The sequence below is a fragment of the Colius striatus genome, chromosome 19, assembly GCF_028858725.1.
Source record: "Colius striatus isolate bColStr4 chromosome 19, bColStr4.1.hap1, whole genome shotgun sequence".
NCBI classification, from domain to species: Eukaryota; Metazoa; Chordata; class Aves; order Coliiformes; family Coliidae; genus Colius; species Colius striatus.
The window spans coordinates 2,151,339-2,164,911 of record NC_084777.1 but is presented as its reverse complement, the minus strand read 5'-3'; the positions used below and the strand labels follow the sequence as shown (position 1 = coordinate 2,164,911).

General features: G+C 48.9%; 1 protein-coding gene across 7 annotated transcripts in view; it reads left to right on the top strand.

Moving 5' to 3' along the window:
- Positions 1–13,573, top strand: part of DAB2IP (DAB2 interacting protein) — a 145,711-nt gene that overhangs the window by 66,623 nt on the left and 65,515 nt on the right. The window contains exon 1 of one of the 7 annotated variants that reach the window (XM_062011877.1): positions 4,404–4,572. The exons of the other annotated variants lie outside the window; for them this stretch is intronic. The gene's annotated coding sequence lies outside the window, so the exon portion shown is untranslated. Of the gene's footprint in view, positions 1–4,403; positions 4,573–13,573 lie in introns of those variants that run through there. 7 annotated transcript variants of the gene reach the window in all.

The following is a 13,573-nucleotide window of genomic DNA, read 5'->3' as shown; positions in this document are numbered from 1 at the left end:
TTGTTTTCTTGCTGGATCTGAACAGTGCTGGTAATGTCCATGTGCTCTCAGCAAAATGAAGTGAGAGATTTGTCACATGCTTTATTTAGTCTTTAGTTTTATAGCACTACATATAAGAAAAGAGAGAGTGTCCTTTTGTCCCGGGAGGTCGTTGCTTCCCAGTGCCTGTTACTGCTGGGCAGGTAGCTGTGAGTGCCTCTGTTTTGTTCTGCAAACATTAAGTCTGAAAGCCCTACATCAAGGACTTTTCTTCTAATGCCTTCTCTCTGCTGAAGGTGAGAGCTTTTCTGTTTAGCATTTATGTCTCACACTTGATCCACAAGTTTGTGCTGCTGCTCTGATCATGTCTAGATACCCCTTGTGAAGTCTCGAGCTACCCAACCTGTCTAGCGTCACGTTCAAGCTGCTTTTCCCCTTCCCTTTCCAAGCTCAACATGTTTTGCACAGTGTGTATCCTGAGCTCCTGGGTAGCATTCAGTCTTCTTCCTTATCACTTCATTTCCTTACCTGGTTCTGGATTTTATGTCACCTTGGAGCCTTTTTGTCTGGCAGTGCCTGTATTTAGCAACTGCAGCCTGTCCCTTCAGCTCACAGTAGTCTCCATCTCCCGAGCATCAGTCATCCCCCTGCCCCTGCTCCCTGAGTAACCATTGCTCCCCTCTAGCCTTTTAGACCTCATCTCCTTCACGTGCCAGTGGCTGTCGTAAGGAGTTTTGTTGCTGATGTCCAGTTAGACTCTGATCCAATAGTCGTGTCTTTTCCTGCTTGCAGAACACCCGCTGTGAGGGGCAAAGGCCATTAGCAGTGTGGCAATGTGCTTGTCTGCTCCTGCACTGAACATGTGCTGGTGGTGAAATGCTCCACTGGTGTCAGCAGGAAAAGTTTTCAGCAAATTCTTAATTTACTGAGGGCTTCCAGATGAAGGAGGAAGCTGGAATGGCTTACCTGCACGAGTGCTGAGAGGCCAGGGGGCTCATGCAGAGCCTTGGTTTGAACACAATTATTTTCCAAGAGAACAGAAAAAACACCTCTTCTTTTTTTTTTAAACTGGGTCAACACTACATCTGCAGCACTCAGCCATTTCACATAGCACACCATCACCCACTCTGTTTATCTTTAGGCAATATGCTCTTGCAAACTGCCAATTAATTGCATATTTGGTGCCTGCTCTCTCCCAGCATCCTGGATAAACACAGCAAAGCCAATCAGAGGGAGCTGCTCTTGGCTGCGAGGGGAAGGAAATCTGTCATTGTCTCAGCCTTGTTATCTGCAACCAAGGCAGACTTTTAGCAGTGTTCTGCTTGTAAACACCCTCTTTAGACACCTTCTGATTTCCATAGGAGGCATGTCAGCCTTGCCTGCTGCACTACCTGAAGAGTTTTAAATAATTGCTTTCCAAAATATTAGGTGCAGTTTGTCCTTGATAAAAGGCAGGAGCCATCAGTGCTAGCAAAACGTGGTAAGCAGAGTCCTCACAGTGAAAAGATAGAGCTGAGTTCAAATGTAAGAGAGAGAAAAGGGGAGAACGGGATGCAGAGGCTCAGTCCACAGTTAGCTCAGCTCAGAGGTTTTACTTGGGTTGCTGTGGGGAAGGTTGGGTGGGCAGGTCTGGCTGTGCCCTGCCCTTTGCAGAAAGGGCCAGTCCATTGATGTCAGCCCAGGGATAATGCATCCCCTTTAGGTTGGAAGTGTCTCCTACCCTGTGCAAGAGTCATATTACTTAAATCTATCTGGATAAAAGAGTAACCCATAGGCAACAGTATCCATTGCATGGAGGGTTTTCTGACTGGCCATATTCTTGCTTTCTATCTCTTTTCCATGAGTACTGAAAGCCCAAAAGAATGCACTGGAGAGATGATCCTTCCCTGGGACTGTGTGCACCAGCTGCAGCCTGGCAGGGCTTCTTTCTTGCTTTACTTCTATCATGTTCTAAAACTAAGTTACTTCAAAAGAGGCTCAGCTGAATGTACAGTGGCTACAGAGAGATGGGACCAAATCTTCTCTTAGGGCAATCCTCAAGAGGATTTTAAACTGCCATCTTGACGTTGAGTTACTGTAAATGAACTGTTGCTTCCAGGCGAGGAGTGATGAATGGTCTGACATGAAGAGATAAGCGTGCATGTGGATACATTCTCCCAGGCTCTCCTGGACCTTCTGTGTTACTGGCAGCTGGGAGGGATTCCTAAGAGAGAGAATATTCAATACTGGGTCAATTCCTATTTTAATATGACCATGTACCTAGAGAATAAATGAGTGAGATTCATTTGTACCAGGGAGGAAAGGCAAGCTCCTGGTGTCGTGTAGCAACAGACACACGAATTTGGGTGGGTCTTTTCATTTCTTTGCTTAGCTGTTCTTTATCTCAGACTGCCTATGTTTTAATTGTGTCATTTAATATTTACCTACTAGTAGTTCCCTAAGGCCATAAGTTGAGTTCTGACGTGCCAGTTCGATAGTGCAGCCAGCCCAGAGTCTGAGCAGGAAGATCCCAGGGAACAGGAGGCTGCCAGTTGCCCGTGACTGCTGCTCCTGCTCCTGCTAAATCAAAGAGAGCATCACCAGGGAAGTGGCCTTTGGCTTACAGACCCCAAACATGTGCTTCATCACAGGTGTTGCAAAAAGGGTTTCGTTCTTGTCCCTCAGTTTTGGCTATAGCATGGTTTCTGGTGCAAGAACAAGAGTTCAAGGGAGAAGTGACGTGAACTGAAAGGAGTGTCCTGAGAGCCAGCTCTGCAAACGGCACTGAGGGACTAGAGGGATGCCTCTGCGTCACAGGGGCAGGGAAATGCATTTTGTGATGATTCACAAGTCACAGCCAAGCTGTTGGCACAGGGCTGGGACACTGGACAGAGGTGCAAGAGAAAAAAATCCTTGCAATTCCACCCTTGTGCTTATTTCTCCCAATAAACCACATCCAGAGTACTGCCCAGTCCTTGCTCAGTGCTCTCCTGGAGCACAGTGAGCCTGGGTTCACAGCTGGTACCCTTTCTCATTAACTCAGGGAACGGTACAAACAGCTGAAATAGATATTCTGACCATCCCCACTGTTTGTGGTCATCACCACAGCAGCAAAGCCATCAGAAACGAGGGGAAAGCACTGCCTGGAGGAGGAGGTGTTTCAGGAGGTGGGAGGGGGCACAGGGAGATGTGGGAATTTGAACAATACAGTCAGGGGACCCTTTCCTTTCCTTTCCTTTCCTTTCCTTTCCTTTCCTTTCCTTTCCTTTCCTTTCCTTTCCTTTCCTTTCCTTTCCTTTCCTTTCCTTTCCTTTCCTTTCCTTTCCTTTCCTTTCCTCTCCTCTCCTCTCCTCTCCTCTCCTCTCCTCTCCTCTCCTCTCCTCTCCTCTCCTCTCCTCTCCTCTCCTCTCCTCTCCTCTCCTCTCCTCTCCTCTCCTCTCCTCTCCTCTCCTCTCCTCTCCTCTCCTCTCCTCTTTCCTTATATGCCAGACTTTTCTCATTGATGGGGTGATGTACAATCTCGTGGCCTGAGGCTGCTCACCAGGTCATTGTGGAGTATTATAATCTTGCAGTGCAATGGAGATGAGATACATATGTTGTACACATGTTGCTGTGAGGAGCTGCAGTGTATTATCGTGCTGGGTATGGCTAACAGTGAAAGTTCAGGTTTCTAGAGGATTTGAGGAGAATGTCCTTCAGTTCCTCTGTGCCCAGGCTGTGCACATACTCCTGGCTGCCTGCACTTCTGCACAATTTGAAATGTGAATTGTAAATAACAATAGAGGGAGGCTGCAGGCTGAGCTGGCAGCATTGCTAGCTTCAGCTTTATAATGAACTGCCTTCAGGAGGTAATAAAGATGCGAGCTGCCCCATCCCCATGCGTGTGACACGGCAGTGACAGGCCCCAGGAGCAGCCAGGCTGGGGATGGGTGGCAAATGGCACTGCTGAAACGTGCCCAGGCCCCACTAGTGTCCGTGCCCTGGTCGGGACAGTGGTTACAGAAGGCTTTGGGAGCGATGGCAGCCTGTTACTGAATAAAGGCCAAGGAGATGTTCAAATGAGAGGAGCTCATGTGCAAACTCTCCCCCTTCTTACCTGTGTCTGTTTGCTGTACTGCACTAATTATGTATGAGAATGAAAAATGCCAGATGAAGTTTAATTAGGAATGAGCTGCTTTGCCATGTACACTCGGAGTGCAGCGCCGTTTGCAGAGCCTGGATCACAGCCAGTACCTGTGCGAGCTCCCAGGCAGCGGGGAAGGCGCTGGCAGCAGATGCCTCTCCTCCAAAGCACTGAGCCTCAAGCAAGGGTTTGAATTACAAAGGAAGGGAAGGGGCTGAGCTTCCCTCCCCCCCACCTCCCTTCACAAAGGGCAATAGTCAGTTTACTTTAATAACCCCACTATCAGCTGCAGAGGAAGTCTCACAGTCCAGGAGTCTGCCAGCAGTGTAAGCAGCAGCTAAATCCTAGAAGCCAAGGGAGCCGAGCTCTGCAGCCAAGGGAGGCCAGAGCAGGAGATGGGCTCGCACTGCTCACACAGGAGCTGACTTTCCTGGGGACCTCAGCATTGTTTTTCTATCCTGATCTTATTTTTCTGTCCCGTGGAGGCTTGGGTAAGTGTCTGGTAGTTTTCCACTTACCTTTCTTTTCGGTGTTCAGTAGGATTGGACAAATTACAATGGAGCCACGATGACAAAGTGTTTCCTGCACCTTGGTGAGCTTGCTCTGGAAGTGGAATGATCCAGGTTGGAAAAGCTGCACCTTTAAATCTGCTTGTAAAAAAGGGCCAGGGGGCCATCATGGAGAAAACAGACTTTGCAGCACGGTGTGTCAGCTGGTGGGGACTGCTGGGGCCACAGCATCTTCCAACGTGTTGGATTCCAAGTGTCGGGTAGCTGTGAGCAGAGGTGTCCCCAGGCCTGGCAGCCCGTTCCGTGCTGCAGATGTTTGTGCTGGTTCCTCGGAGATGTGCCCGTGGGCGCCGAGGCAGCTGTGCCTCTCGCCAGCCCCCGTGTTCAGTCATCTGCCGACAAAAGGAGCGCTCAGAGCCTCCTCCAACAGTCGTGGGGAGAGAGGCAGATGCAGGAATCAAGTGGTGAAATGCTTTTGTTCCAAGGTGTTTGCTGTGGGCCCAGGGACCCTTGTGAAGGGGATGTGGTGGCTTGGGAGCACAGCTGTGTGGGTGAGCAGGTCCCTGCCACGCACGGGCTGCAGACAGCGCTAATGCAGCATTTCAAAGGCGCTGTGGGAGCTGTGTGACTGCAAAGAACACTTGGCCCTGCACTGGGGCAGGGTGTGTTTGCAGGCAGTCCCGGGGCTGTGTGGGCGGCTGTGTACATGGGGAGAGCACAGCAGAGCTGACTTTAAAGGGAGATGGGCTAAACCTTATGTAATGTATGGAGCTGAATGTCCTTTCCTGATGTGCCAGCTGTGAACCTGAAAAGACTAAGCCTGAAATGATTTTTAAAGCTGACTTTGTTAGTCATCCTTTATGCAGTTTGTTTCATTTTGAGTAGAAGGAGATAGGCTGGTTTCATTCCCCTCTCCACTCCTCTATTGTTAGTCTCTCCCAGCTTCCCGTACCGTTGTCCAGCTCTGCTCCTTCAGAGCCCAGCAGAAAGGGAGATTGTTGAGAAGAAAGAAAATACTCCAAATTAAAGTCAGGCAAGCCTTTGTGTCCTCATTAGGCTTCAGACACACTCCCTCCCTCCCAGCTCCTTCTCCCCCAAAGAGCCAGGGTGACCAGTATTGCTTGTAGTATCTCCAACAGCAGCAGAATCCCTCTTAGCCATTGGCTCTTCAAGAAATGCAGCAAGTAGTAACCACAGTTTGAAAGTGAAGCATATTAATCTATACATCTAGGAACACCTAAATAGAATGCAAGCAATGAATTGTTAAATTAAGAGAAGCCTCCTTCAGGCTTGGAAGCTGGAGACAGCTGATGAGTTGCCTCACAGCAGCAACACTGAGCATCTGCCCCGGGCAGGTTTGGGGATGGTGGCTGGTAGGAAGGGCATCAGGCAGGCTGAGGCTGCATCTGTGTTCTCATTAAATCTCAGCTCCATGTAGCAAACGGTAATTAACAGTCCCGTTAATGTTCAGAGGCAAACTGATGTGACTGCCCTTGCTTCCCATGGACTCCCAGCCATCCCTTCAGTCGTTTGAACAACGCAGAATGAAGCAGGGTTGGCTCTGGGTGATCTTTGGAGAGACCCAGCCAGCAGCACACGGGGCCTTGCAGCGTGTTTGTGCTGCAGTGTGGTGCCTTAGCTCCCAGCACCATCCTGCCTGGCGCTGCAGTTAGCGGGAGGTGTCCCCAGGCACGGCTGCAGCGCCAGGAGAAGGGGAGAAGAAAAGTGCTGTGGACTCTGGTGAGGCCAAGCTGCCTCCTCTGGCCTCATTATTGACATCAGAACAGGGAGATGTGAGCAGGGTGGGTGGGACGAGGTGCTGGACACAAGAGGAGCCTCAGTTCCACAGGACACAGCTCTGGTTCCCCACTCTTTGCTGCCAGTCTGAGCTGCAGCCCCCTGCTCTGGTTTCTGTCACAGCAACCTGCCAGGCTGCTGTGGCCCTGGGTGCATCCTGAGACGCTGGGAAGGAGGGAGGGAGATGAGAGCAGTGGGTAATTTTGTCAGTTTCCTTCTGCTGGAAGTGTCAGAAATAACACTTTTCCATATTTAAAAGGCTCCCTCAGCTCTGCTGGGTATTGTACATGAACACCCCCCTTCTTTGCTTCTCTTTGCCTTTTACCATTTCAGAGACCTGCAATTTGATGACAGATTTAATAATACAAGATACCATTGTCATTTGTGTTGAGAACAGCTATTGAAAGAACTTGGAGTTGTATCACCTAGGAGAGCAAAATGTAAAGGCACTGATTTGTTCAGTCACACTTTCAGGTACTTGAGACTCAATTTTTAAGACTTGCTGGACCTTGGTGTCTGCTGGAGTCGTGTTAAATGCTGGGCCTAGGCCGTTGGTGACTGCAGTCAGTGACTATGTTAGAGACACAGGCTTACTCCTGTTTCACACTGAAGATCCTTCTTCCACCCCTTTGCCACATCCAAATTGTCTGATGCTTTTAAAGTTGTTTTTAACAGGGCCTTTGTCTCTTTTTGCTCACCCTGAGCCCTGTACCCTGGTAACAGCAGCACTCAGGCTGCCCTGCTTTGTGTTTTGCTGTGACTGGCAGTGGCTGCAGTGGAGTGGTCTCATACACTCCATTTCCCAGTAAAGAGCAGGATGCAGACTGGGCTGCAGCCAGTAGATTTACAGCAAAGGCAATAAAAACAAGAATTAGACTGATAAAATGAGAAAAAGGCTTCAACAAAGCCTCCAAGCAGTTTGTCATATCCTGCCATGGGACTGACTGACATGCTGGACAGGAACATTTTCAAAGGGGTTGCACAGTGTGGTGCCTGTGCTGGTGCCATCTCATGGGAGAGAGCAGAGAGGTTCAGCAGAGAGTTTCAAATCCATCTTTCCACTTGCAGGACTGATGTCCCAGTGCAGGACATTTCCCAATGTCTACTGTCCCAACAGTGCATTTCACATCTTCCAGTTCCCTGTTAGGTGCTGTTTGCTCCTACATCTCTCCCTCTCTGCAGCTCAGAGCATGCAGCTGCACATCAGCAAACTCTTCTCTGGGGTCTGGGAAACATGGTCAGCATCCAGGGAAATGTGATATAGAGGGAACATATAAAATAGTGAGGAGAGTAGTCAATGCCTGATGAGCCTGTGGTCCTCAGTGGGGCTTGTGATGGTGGGCACTGCATTACACAGACCATGTCAAGAGAGAAATGGAGATGCCTCCTGTGTGGGACCAGGGCTCTCGCACCCAGAGCAGATACCGAACTGCACTGACAGGGGTTCTGGGTATTGTATGCACAGTGCCACAGACTCACAGAGCTCCTGAGGGTGTTGTCACTGAAACTGGAGTTTCTTTTGGGAGCCAGGTGCTGGAGCTGAACAAGGAGTGCTCCAAGGAATGCCCGTGGCAGCTTGTGCCAACTGCTGCGCCAGGCAGACCGTGGCACCTCCTCCATGTGTCTGTCCATGTGCATGTGAGGCAGCCAGAGACTGAGCCTGTGTCCTTGATAAACTGGGGTTATCCCCAGTCAGCTGGTAGCAATGGTTCAGGCTGCTTATGCTTCCCTGACCATCCTCAGGTAGTTGCCCAGGACACCTGTGGCACAGGCCAGGCTTTTCTAGCGTGCCCCCTCGGCCAGGACACCATCCATACAAATGAGAATTGATGAGCTCTGTCATGCACAGCAAGCCAAGCATCATACAACAAATTAACCACTGATGAGGGTGCAGAGCTGACTGGGAGCCTTCTGCTTCTCTCTTGGCATTGTTGCAAGGTTGTTAGTTAAAAACTGAGTTTAATAAAGACACCCCTGACTCCCAGCACTTCTGTCTCCTCTGTTACCTGCTCACCACACATGAGGCACTGTCAGCCCTAAAGCTGTGTTTTCTCTTCAGGTTGCTCCAGCTTTTACTTGTCAGAATATGGCAGCATTAAGGGTTCTCTGTGCTTGTCTGTGGCTTCCTGTCTGGTAATTTGGGGATCACATCATGATCTGCCTTCCAGTTTGGACTGGGAGGAGCTGGGTGTTGCTGTTCTGCTGGAGGCTTGAAGAGCAAACACTGCAGAAGCTTCTCTTTGGGCTTCAGCAGGAGATTCACAGGACCAAATGGCCTTTGCCTCAAGCTCTATTTCTTTCTTTCTGTGTTTCCACAGCAGCAGCAGAACATCTCAGCTCAGGTTTTAAGGCACTCCCAGGTGCTTTAAAGGGTCTGTGCCATTGCAGAATGAGTTAAAAATGGCTCTTGGCTCCTGCACATGGCCTGTAAAAATTGATGGCATTGTTGAGTCAGCTGAGACCCTTTTCCCAGAGCTCCAAATAACATCCTGTGGCCTTCTGTAGGAAATGGTGTTCCCTTGTGTGTGTGTGCACAGACAGCTGGGTGTGTGTGCAGGACTGACAGACAGACAGTCGTTATGTAGGAGAAGCATAAAAACCTCATTAACACTTGATAGAATTCTGACATCTCTGTTAGCAGCGTTTAGGGAGAGCTCTCACAGCATTGTTCAAGCAGGAACCCCCAGCAGCACACGTCTCCTGGTCAGTGAGGAGGAGGCAGAGCAGCACTGGGGGTGATGCAGGGGGTGGGAGAGCTGCCCCTCCAGCCTGAGCCCTGCAGCCCCTCACACTTCTCCTGGGCACAGCCTGTTCCTGCTGAGCTGCTTCCCTTTCCTACCACAGAGCTTTGGCTCATTGTTCTCTAATTTCAGCAGACAGGAAAAAAGGCACCTTTGAATTCTGCAGCCTGCCCTGTCCCTGCAGCTGGGGCTAGCCATTGTCCCTGCTGGCTGTTGCTCCCCAGCCCTGTGTGCTTTGTGTTCCTCTGGGGGTTGGTGTTTTTACAGTAATTTGTCCCTGCCTGAGACCAGACCATTGCTTCCCATCGACTCATGTCACCTGTGGATGGCCTCTCCCCATCCCTGATATGAAGGCAGTGCAGGGGGGAGATGGAGGTAGTGCCCAGACCTCAGGTTTAATGAATGCTCCTGTGTTACAGCAACCCCCTGAGAAGCCCCACAGAGGGGTAAGAGCTATGAGGCTGCTGCTGTGCTCTGGAGAGAGCTCTCTAGGAGACATCATCATGTGCTGGCAATGTGCTGCCCCTTGTTATGGCAGACTTGTAGCAGCTGAGCCCATCAGCCTAATTAGCTCAGGGGTGCTGTGCCCTGAGACCCTCCACTCCCACCTCCCGTGGCAGCAGAGGCTGAGCACCGTGCCAGAGAGCCCTCAGCTCCCCAGGCACCGCCACGCACGAGCTGCCAGCAGGGCTGGTTCAGCTGCAGGTCAGTTTGGTTCATCAGCCTTGGCTCTTACTTCTTCCTTTCTCCTTTCTTTTTTAAGAGTGCTCTTGCATCAGAGCTGGGTGCTTTTGCCCATCTTCGGTGCTGGAGGGTGACTTGTCTGCTCTGCTGCTGTTAACGCTGATGGCAGTTACCCAGGAGCTGGGGAGGAAGCAGGGCATTCTACATCTTAGATGTAACATGAATGTGACATTTCATCACCTAGGTTTCAAGAAAAATAAACTGTGGCTGGACTTAAAACATAGTGGTGAGGAGAAGTAAGGGAGGAGTGAGTAAGGAGTAAGCCTTTTATGAGTATTGAGAATATCTGTAGCTAAGCAACCAGTATCAACAGGAAGAATAAATCAAGTTTCAGGGCTCTGCCTGCCTGCCTTCAAGGGTCAGGAACTATATTTTCCCTCTGTTAACAAGATTGCCTTCCTTTGGAACATCAGCTATTAGCTACTGCTGGAGGCAGGATACCATATTAGATAGACTAGAGCTGCTTGTGGGATGCTGGGCCAGAAACGTAAGTGACAGGACAGAGAAGATAAGCGCCTTGCCGAAGGCCATGCAGTGGGTCAGGCCTCGCAGCAGCTCACGGGGAAATGCTCTTGGGGAAGCCATGTCTAACACATATATAACGTTTTTACTTACTCTTGTGTAAGTTCTTTGAACAACTCTTCACTGTAGCAGCTGTACACCGCATTCCCGTTTCACAGATGGCAAAAGTGGAGTGGCTGGATGACTGTAGAGGTTGATGTTTGAAATGGTGTCTGTGGCTTGCTTCATTTGATGTATTTTATCCAGTTGCTGTTGCTTGGGACCCAGATCTCCATTGCTATGATTGCAACACAGGTCCAAGGCCTCCTAGATAACTGAGCTTTATTTTCTACAGCGGTATTATGCGGTGTTCTTCACCAGGCTGGGCCAGGAAAGCTGGAAGCAAGGCATTTCACTTTGAAATGGATTTTATTTACAAAGAGGAGATTCCCCAGAAGTGCCAATGGGAATGGCAGCAAATCACATCCCAGCAGCAGCTTCTCAGTGGAACTTCTTTTCTTAAATACCATCTTGTAACCTCAGGGTATTTTCCATCTCTGCTTCTTCCTCCTGCATAGTCAAGAGCGGGTTCGAAATGATGCTCCAGTCTCTGCCCAACCCTGGCAGCCTCACTGATCACCTGAGAGCCAGGGCCTGTGTCTGCCCTGCCAGGAGAGCTCTTTAAAGTACTTTTGAACCAAGGCATTGGAGCCCTGAGACCCTGCTAAATACACAGCTGTAACACACCATAAATCTAGGCCTTAAATAGATTTATTCCCCGATCAAGAACCCCAGAGGCCTCTTAGCCTTCCTAGACACTGAAGTTGGTGTTAATTATAAAGCTGAGTGTATTAAGGCCAGATCTCATGGTATTTATATGGGACTGTATTCCTAAACCAGATTTATTATTTTAATGAGAGGAATGAACTGTAATACAGGATAACTCATGTGGTCTTGGACTTTGGGCAGTGCTGTGCCAGAGCTCTCTCCTCAGCACGTTTTAGCACTTTACGTGGCATTTTCTCCACTTTTCCACCTAGAAAGCTCCCTGTATTGAGCATTTCAGTGGAGTTAAAAAAAGGTGTCTCTGTTTTTATGCATTGGTGCTCTTTGTATGTTGATCTCCATTCAGAGCATCTTTCTAAAGACCATGACAAGCACATAACTTTGGGAGGCAGAGGGTTGTGTTTCTGTCTTATTTACAGACACAGCTGTAAGGCTGGCTGCTGGTGACTGGAGTTACTCAGCTGTGAAAAGCACTTAGGGATTTGAAAGCAGAGGGTGTTTCTGTCCATTAACACCAGTGTTCACAGAAGCCCAGCCGGGTGGGGAGTCCATTTAGTCCCAGTCCCACAGCTGGGCTCTGAGAGGCGGCTTGAGCTGGCAGGTAGAGATTAAATGGCTGTTGGGTATATTTAACAATAACACTCAGCCAGCATGACAATAAATGATTTGGGGGCCATTATTAATGTTAACATTCATTCAGGATCGATTTTATTTTTCATATTAGAAAAACCATCCCTTTTGCAAGCCATGCAAACACGGTTTGGAGAAGGCACCGACTATTCTGAAAGGAAGAAAGAATGCATTGGCAGGTGTGAGGGAAGAAAAGGCACAGCCTGGGTTAAGAGAAACTGATGCATTCACAGAGATCTAAGCTTTTCTGTTTGATGTCTTTTCTCTCCCTGCCACCCACCTTGGGACTGAAGTGAGGTAGGATCTGATCTGCTCCCACTCCTCTGCATGTAGGAGCTGAACCGCTCTGGCTGGTTCCCGAGTTATTCCCAGCTCCCAGAACTGTTCAGACCACAAAACAGCTCCCTGAGGCACTGGTGGAGTTTCTGAAATGCTTCCACAAATACAGATAAGCACAAACTGTTGAAAAACAAACACTCCAACTCTCTCCCTCGCCTTCCTCTGCCTGCAGTGTGTGTTCTGGAGAGCAGAACTGGGATACCCGGGTTGGGGGTGGCAGCTCCTGCTTCCATTCACCCTCCTAGGGAAGGAATAACACCCAGCTGATTGTGAAGCAGATTGAGGACACTCTAGTCAACTTAAAAGTCATATTCCAAGTAGTTATTTCAGCTTTCTTACTCCATTTGATGAGTTTTTCCCCCCTTAGTCTGTGTGATAGTATTTTGCCCAGGCAGCCCTGTTCTGGTTTTGTCAGTACAACCAGTCTGTGCATCTTGTAGGAGGAAAAGCATAACCTGGTGTCAGCAGCTGCCTGAGCTCAAACTGCTCTGTCTGACGATTTTTGAGTTGTTTTCATATTGGCAGTGCCCTTGTGGTAACTCATTTATTAGTTAATTCCTTGGATTCCAGCCAAGGATGCAGAGCAGTCCCAGCCCCTTGGAGCTCCTGAGCAGATCCATGCCCCAAAGACAGCTGTTTGTGGGGGAAAGTCTCCAGGGGTGAAAAATGCTAAGTGTTGAAGAACTTTTGGTTGTTCCAAACAAAAGTAACACTGGTTGGTGTTACCTGCTGAGCTGGGCCTAGCTGTCCTGAGATACTCCCACACAGGTCCCTGGGGGGGATCCAGGCAGGTTTCTTTCTCTGAATACAAGCAGAAATTGCTCTTTTAGGGTGTTTTCTTCACCTCTTTTTGTGCCCTGTAACTGCCTTTGTTCCATCATTAAGTTCAGGGGGTTTTTTTCCCCAAAATCCCAACCTCTTGTCTTTCATTTTTACACTTAATGAGATAGGCCTGTAATTAAATGTTCTTTACCAAATCCCCGTGCAGGGGATCTCGTGACAAAAAGCACTCTGACTTTATTATTATCACTAATGCAAAGTAATGAAATGTTTGCATGCTTGTCAAGTGTCATTCAGAGGGTTAAGCATTTAAGTTGAAAGGAAAAGTCAGCTCTTTCACTTCACACTGAAGCGATCTGCTCAGTGTCCTGTTATGTTCTTTACTGTTTATTTAGCCTTGAGACGATATTGTTCTGGCCCGGAACATACAATACAGGGAATTGCACAGATGTTTGTATGAGCTGCTGTATGTTATCACAGTGAGCTGGAGTATGTTTGGCTTTCTAGTTCACTGGGCAAACAGCAATAAGGTAAATACAGGGAGAGCTGAAGGAGAGTAATAGACTTTTGATGTCTGTGATGTGTAGCTTGGCAAAGCTCCTGAGCACCTCACTGAGCAAAGCAAAATAAGCCTCAGAAACATCTGATCTTGGTGAAATGTTCTC